We start from the raw sequence: 8,018 nt of genomic DNA on the forward strand, positions 1-8,018 counted from the left end.
TATTTCGAACAGTATCACAGGGGGTGCACCCCCACCTCGTGACATTGGGAGTAACATCATCCTCTCCTTCTCTTGATATTATGAACAATATCACAGCAGAGTGTACACCCCCTGCGATATTGGCAGAAATATCATCCTCTCCCTGTCTGGATATTACCAACAATATCATAGGGGGGTGTACACCCCCCTCAACACTGGGAGTTATATCATCCTCTCCTCCCGCTGGATATTATGAAAAATATTACAGAAGGTGTACACACAGGGTGTTTACGATATTGGGAGTAATATCATCTTCCCCCTCCCTGAATATTATGAACAATATCACAGGGGGGTGCACACCCCTGCTATATGGGGAGTAATATTATCCTCTCCCCCTCCCTGGATATTTCGAACAATATCACAAGGGGAATGTACGTGCCCTGCGATATGGAGACTAATGTCATCCTCTCCCTCCCTGGATATTACGAATAATATCACAGGGGGGTGTGCACTGCCTGTGATATGGGGAGTAATGTCATTCTCTCCCCTGTAAACTAAAATTCTGTTCTCTTTACCTAAGCCGAGAGCTTCTTATCATGTCAGTATTATGTTATGAAGAAAAGGAGACTTAGGCAAGATATTTTTATTTATCACAACTGCTGCATCAATTGCCTAGGACCTCAACAGCTTCATGAAAGTCTGGGAAATGTTCATGCATAAGGTTATTGCCTTAGCTGACTTCAAATTGCCCCATACAATGGTACATATAAACCCTTAGTGAAGGCTTTTAAAAAACAAACAGGTTGAAAAATGGGTTAAAGTAGGCAAATACAGCATCTGCCTTTAGGGCTATCAACTCAGGAATTCTCTCAATTATGAAATCTTGCAGAGAAGTGATTTTCTTTCTCAAAATCCAGGTGATGAAATATTTCTTACTCCAGATCTGGCATGTTTTCATCATCACTGTCTTGTGAATCATCATCTGCTTCATCTACTTCTGGTAAATCTACATCCTCATCACCACCAATGTTGTTCATCATCTCGGAGAAACAATCAAAATTAGACTTGTCTTCATCTGAACCATCTTCCCAGTCTTTCTAATGATTGAAGTCCACACTAAGCCAATTAAGCTTTGCCCTTTCTTTCGTTAACCTTGGCCATGACTGGCCAGATTCTCCTTTTCGTAAACAACATAAAATTGATCTGTCCATTCTTTTATGCTTGGAATCATTTGGATCAATAGAGTAAAAAAGATCAATTTCATTTAAATGCTTAAAATTATCACTTCCTCCAAGACAACTGAATGTAAGTTTGGATTTTTCAAAATTTACGTTAACGTCCTTATTGTCTTCAATACAGAATTCAGTGAAGACAGTCCCTTCGATCGTACCACTTTGCAGAAGCGGGCTGCATTGTGAATGCGGCAGGGAGACAGGCGAACGGGTGGGCGGGCGGCTCTCCGGCGGCGGCTGCTGCTAGGGAGTCAACTTCTCTCAGGTGACGACTCCGCGTTTTCTCCCTGATCGCCGCGGCCTCTTCTCGCTCCCCTCAGGCGACGGCGGCAGCTACAGCTGCTTTATATGCTTTTCTGCTTAGATCAGCGAAAACTGGCTGGATTAAATTAGCCACAGGAGGGCTCCACTGCAGTTTCTGGAAAAGAAAATTCTGCAGTCATACTTTCTGGTACACAGTCGTATCTGTGCAGTCTTCAATGGGCCACGCCTATTTATAAACGTGAAATAAGAAGCCAGGGTGGCCAGGCACGATGGCTCATGCCTATAATCCCAGCACTTTGGAAAGTCGAGGCGGGAGGATCACTTCAGGTCAGGAGTTCGAGAACAACCTGGCCAACATGGTGAAACCCCCCGTCTCAACCAAAAAATACAAAGATTAGCCGGGCGTGGTGGTGCGCGCCTGTGATCCCAGCTACTGGTGAGGCTGAGGCAGGAGGATCCCTTGAACCCGGGAGACAGAGATTGCAGTGAGCCGAGATAGCACCACTGCACTCCAGCCAGGGCAACAAGAATGAAACTCCATCTCAAAAGAAAAAAAAGAAGCCAGGGCATGTAACTCAGGTACCTTTTGGACGTCCATTAACAAAAATTCTAGAGAACTTTCTGGAAACCTAGAGTATATTTCTGTGGGAAAAGCACAAAATTGAGACTTGAAATGATAAGCTCTGATTTGTTCATTTTTTAAATCTTAAACATTTAAAGTTTCACAGCAACAGCTTATATTCAGTACATGCCATTTATAGGTATCTAATGCATGAAAAATATGATCATAGTTTTGTATTACCCATTATTTTTCTCTTGTCAACCACAAAGAATTTCATTATAATCTAATCTGTGGCCCAGATGCCGCCTGTCTTTGTTTTCATCTATAACAGCATTTCCTATCATGTGGCTACAGGATAATTGTGATTACAAAAAGAAAAAAGTACAGGAACTCACAGATGAAACAGAACTGAACACAACTTTTACAGAACTCATCAGCACCTCACTGTAAATCTCCTAGATTGGCCTCTCATGTACTTTTTTTTTTCCTTTTTTCCTTGAAACATATGCTGCTCTTTTTAGAAATCACAAACAGGGTTTCAAAAGTTATTAAAAAAAAAAAACCTGAAGAAAGAATCCAAAATTTGAGACCATACCTACTCTGAGAAGTGGTGAAAACCACATGGAAAAATATCAAGTATTTTATGTCTAATGCTTTCGGAATTCTCTCGTACTTCACTCACAGGAGAAGTTACAGGAACCCCTACAGGAATTACAATGACAGGGCCAGACCCAGGAACAGCCTGCACACTCGAGTTTTGAAGTTTTAACTCATTCTCTCTCCAGCTGTCTCACACTTGTTGTTTGTTGTTTTGTTCGTTTGTAATTTAGAAAAAAAGAAAAGTAGTAGTCAGGGAGTCTAGTCAAATACATCGGAGTTGGGGGGAATTATTAGATACCCAAATCTTAGTGATGCATTTGACTATTTTTCAGGATGAAAAGCATATGTGGGTAGACATTGGCTTGGAGGGGAAATGGTCACACAGGAGAGATGAAGGAGCAGCACTTTGAAGTTGATTTTTGAAGAAAAACCATTAGTTTTCATCATTGTATAAGGACATCACTCTATGAATCAACAAACATAGCAACAGGCAATTTGCAATTTAAAAAATAAATAAAAAGGCATCCTTGTGGCTAAATGGTAGTTTAGATTACATTTCCTAAGGCCCACTGAAAATCATAAGAGACTGTCTTTCCTGAGCACATAAATGAAATTTTCTTCCATTTTGACAGCTCTATCCCTCCAGGTCATCCAGCTATTTTATCCCTTAATATTGACTACTCTTCCTCCTCTCTCAGACATCTTCCTTTTTGCACCCAGCCCCCAAACACACTAAAAGATTAAACTCAAGCAGTTTTTTGTTTTTTTTTTTTTGAGAAAGAGTCTTCGCTCTGTTGCTCAGACTGGAGTGCAGTGGTGCTATCAATCTCGGCTCACTGTAACCTCTGCCTCCCAGCTTCAAGCAATTCTCCTGCGTAAGCCTCCTGAGTAGCTGAGATTACAGGGACACACCACCATGCCTGGCTAATTTTTGTATTTTTAGTAGAGACGGTTTCACCATGTTGGCCAGGCTAGTCTCAAACTCCTGGGCTCAAGTGATCCACCTGCCTCAGCCTCCCAAAAGTGCTGGGATTACAGGAGTGAGCCACCACGCCCAGCCCCCTACTGGAGACTTTTGATGGGCATTTTTATTTATCTGAGTTACAGAAAAGGAAAGTAACAAAAATGAACTGTGCAGATAGAGACTCTCCTCATATAGGAGTTGTCAAATCAAATCCTGCTGCCAAAATAAAGAAATAAAGAGGTGAAATGAAGACAGAGTTGAGCTTAAGAAAATCTCATGCAGTTAGCACTAGGGGAAGTGGGAGAACACAGATGGAAGCAGCACCTACCAGATGGGCTCTTTTGTGAAAGGTGCTTAATGGCTGCTCACTTTGGAGATGACTGAGTCCAAAGTGCCTCATCTAATTCTTCAAGTCATCTTCCATCCGCCTATTAAGCAGTAGCAGGCCTCCTGAGATTATTCCCTTATGTCAAAATGGGATGTCATGTTAATCCACACCATGACCATTCCGTATCTTTCTTCCCTTTGTTTCCCAGTTTATAACACTTTCCGCCTCTACCTCTCATTCTGGAAAATTCTCCCTTGCTCTAGACGTGAATCTCTGATACTTCACCTCCCACTTATGTGAACTTGGATGTATTACTTGATATTGCTATGCTTTAATTTTCTTATGTGTAACTGCAGATAATAATAGTCCCTACCTCATAAAGTTGTTACAGAGATTAAGTAATAATATGCATGTAAAACATCGATTGAGCTATTATTACACAGCCTTTAAGATTCAAGTTCAAATCCCACTTCCAGGCCGGGCACAGTTGCTCACCTCTGTAATCTCAGCACTTTGGGAGGCCAAGGTGGGCGGATCACCTGAGGTCAGGATTTCGAGACCAGTCCGGCCAACAGGGCGAAACCCCATCTCTACTATAAATACAAAAATTAGCCGGGTGTGGTGGTGGGTGCCTATAAGCTCAGCTACTCAGAAGGCTGAGGCAGGAGCATCACTTGAATCCTGGAGGTGGAGGTTGCAGCGAGCCGAGATCAAGCCACTGCACTCCAGCCTGGGTGACAGAGCAAGACACCATCTCAAAAAAACAAAACAAAACAAAACAAAAACAAAAAACCAAATCCTACTTCTTCGTAAAGTCATCTCCAATACTCCCCAATGGAAAGGACAGTTTCCCTCGCTGATTTATTGTAGCACTTACTGTCCTCATGAACAACAGGGCCCTTAGCATACATGGTCTTGTGGTCTAATTGTGTACATCTTTTCTCATCTGAACTACAGGGAAATTTTTTGGATGGTAGGGAGTGTGTCTTCTTGTGGTATCTAGCACAGTGTTCAGCATACAGCAGATATTTAATAAATAATTATTAAATCAAAAAGTCAAATGGATATTTTAATGAATTGGTTGAGTGAATCAATGATTTAGGGGGTCAAAGCCAGTTTTGCAACTCTTAATTCATTGCCCACATGAAAGGCATAAAAGTGTCTGGCATCAATTAGAATGGCTGAAGAGGATTTTTGGAGAATTCAGTCCCTGGCAACAAGAAGCACCTAAGTGAGGGGGTGTCCAGTTGTGGGAGTGGAAGGCCAGAAATGAGAAAGAGAAGCCACAAGCCTCCTGTTCCTGTGCAGGCCTCAGCTGAGAGGGAAGACTGTAACTTTTAATGAAGATTACAGTTTTACTTATTGCACTAGACTGGACATATTCATCACTGAACTGAGACTAATTTTTAATAATGACATCATCGGAAGACTTTTTGTTATTTGACAGTGACTAAGAGCTAAGTGATTCATCTTAGATTCTATCCGAACAGTAGAGGAAGAACCAGCCCAAAAGATGGATTCGAATGGCCAAGTGAGAAAACAACGTTGTCTCCTAATTTCATCTCAGGAGCCCCACTGTTAATGCAATGGTGTCATGAGGTTGATTTAGTGTCTGTCGATCCTGGCCTGTTGAACAGCAGGCAGGAATGCCTGGAATGCCAGGCAGAGGTAGAAGTGTTTGTAGGGACAGGAATAAAAGCTATCAAAGGGAAGCAGAGGTCATGAAATGATGACCTGTTCCTGGCAGAAAGGGGGACCCTGCCACATAGCCATCAGCTCACTCCCGTCCAGCTTTTTTTTGTTTTGTTTTGTTTTTTGAGACAGAGACTTTCTCTGCTGCCCAGGCTGGAGTACAGTGGCGTGATCTTGGCTCACCACAAGCTCCATCTCCTGAGTTCAAGCAATTCTTATGCCTTAGCCTTGGTTAGCTTGAGTAGCTGTGATTACAGGTGCACACCACCACATCCAGCGAATTTTTGTATTTTTAGTAGAGATGAGGTTTTGCTATGTTGGCCAGGCTGTTCTCGAACTCTTGGCCTCATGTGATCCGCCTGCCTTGGCCTCCCAAAGTGCTGGGATTACAGGTGTGAGCCACTGCACCCAACCCCATCCAACTGTTTTAATTGCTGCACAGATGTGGATGCTTCTGCTGGTCACATCTCTGCTTCTCTCCCTCTAGAGGCCTCTCATCTCCCCCTGCAAAACTGCCAACCTGAGTTACTGCCCAGTTTTTCTTCTTGGGCCCCACAGCACAAGCTGAGAGCATGCACCTGGATTTACCAGGCTCTCAGGAGAGTTCTGATTCTTTCACATCTCTATTAGTTTTTTGTCTTTAATGTTTCTATTGGGATGCAATTGTCAGTTGTGCTTCTGCACAAACAAAACCCTTTTTATTCCATAGGATATTTTCAGAGAAGTCATCGCGCAGTATCTTTCACAGAATGAATGGCTCTTATAACCGGTTTGCTTACAGGTCACACCTCTAGCTGGCAAGCCTTGAGAGTTTACCATTTATAGAAGCTGCACCTGAGATCCATTTGGACTGGTGCTTGCGAATTATTACATGTGAAATTATGAACTCTCACTTAAGCATTCCTTGGAATTGTCTTAGGAAGAGAAAGATGCATTTTGATGGCTGGGGAAGATAGGAACCAAGTAGACTTGTTTTCTTTTTGTTTTTTTCTGTGGTTTTTTTGTTTTTGTTTTTGTTTTGAGACGGAGTCTTGCTCTGTTGCCCAGGCTGGAGTGCAGTGGTGCGATCTCGACTCACTTCTACCTCCACCTCCTGGGTTCAAGTGATTCTCCTGCCTCCTGAGTAGCTGGGATTACAGGCATGTGCCACCACACCTGGCTAATTTTTGTATTTTTAGTAGAGACGGGGTTTCACCATCTTGGCCAGGCTAGTCTCGAACTCCTGATCTCATGATCCATCCCCGTCAGCCTCCCAAAGTGCTGGGATTACAGGCGTGAGCCACTGTGCCCAGCCAGACTTGTTTATTTTTAATGCCCAGGGACTTGGGGTAATAAAAAATCAAGTTTGGCCATAGCATCATAACAGCAACTGGTCCCTTGGCCACATGTAGAAAATAAACTGGGATGTTTGTTTTGTCACCTGTCTGCCTTCCCCCTCCTCTGTGCCTTATTGCCACTTCCCGCTGCCTCCCATCAGTCCCCACTGTAGAGTCCTGCCACAGTTTGTACATTCTGCATAGTGGCCCCTATTTTGGACTTTTCTGCCCTTTTATGATAACTAACTAGAGTGCTAAGAAAACAGCTAGGAAATCTGACATATAAATCAAGTTATAAGCAGATGTTAATGGCTGAATGCATGATGTTTGGCGCTCAAGAGAATTGTTTTTAAATTGCACTGAGGTTGGGCACAGTGCCTCACACCTGTAATCCCAGCACTTTGGAAGGCTGAAGTGGAAGAATAGCGCAGGAGTTTGAGATTAGCCTGGGCCGCAAAGCGAGAACCCCATCTCTACAAAAATTTTAAAAATTAGCCTGGCATAATGGTGTGTGTCTGTAGTCCCAGCTACTCAGGTGACTGAGGCGGGAGGCTCGCTTGAGCCCAGGAGTTTGAGGCTGTAGTGAGCTATGACTGCACCACTGCACTCCAGCCTGAATGACAGAGTGATATTCTGTCTCAAAAAAAAAAAAAAAAAAATTTGCTAGGAAAAATAAACTTTGGAAGATGCCTGTTTAGTAAAGGTCTCAGCTAGAATCAGTACACCAAGAAATTTATTCTTACTGGGTATTTGACTGGAGGAGAGTGGTTTCTGTGTACATGCTATTGGTGGAGGGGAGAGGGTCTGAGGGAAAAATAGGAATGCCAAGGGATGAATTGATATTTGTTAAGCAGTAGCGTTTCAGTGCACAGATTCTACAGCCAGAGGGCCTGGGGTCAGGTCCCAGTTCTACCACATAGCAGCTGGTGGCAACTTCAGACAAGTTGCTTAATCTCCTGTACCCAAATTTCATTTGTAAAATGGGGATGTTAGTAGTTCAATGCCTCTCAGGGGTGTTTTGAGTTAATTTATGTAATCTACTTAGCATACACATGGCACATATGTGCTACGTAAGCACCAG

The 8,018-nt window shown here is 43.0% G+C and overlaps 1 pseudogene; it reads right to left on the reverse strand.

The window, feature by feature from the left end:
* Positions 1 to 570: 570 nt before the first annotated feature.
* Positions 571 to 1,407, reverse strand: LOC100434112 (prostaglandin E synthase 3-like; annotated as a pseudogene).
* Positions 1,408 to 8,018: the final 6,611 nt, after the last annotated feature.

The sequence above is a fragment of the Pongo abelii genome, chromosome 3 (assembly GCF_028885655.2).
Source record: "Pongo abelii isolate AG06213 chromosome 3, NHGRI_mPonAbe1-v2.0_pri, whole genome shotgun sequence".
Taxonomy (NCBI): Eukaryota; Metazoa; Chordata; class Mammalia; order Primates; family Hominidae; genus Pongo; species Pongo abelii.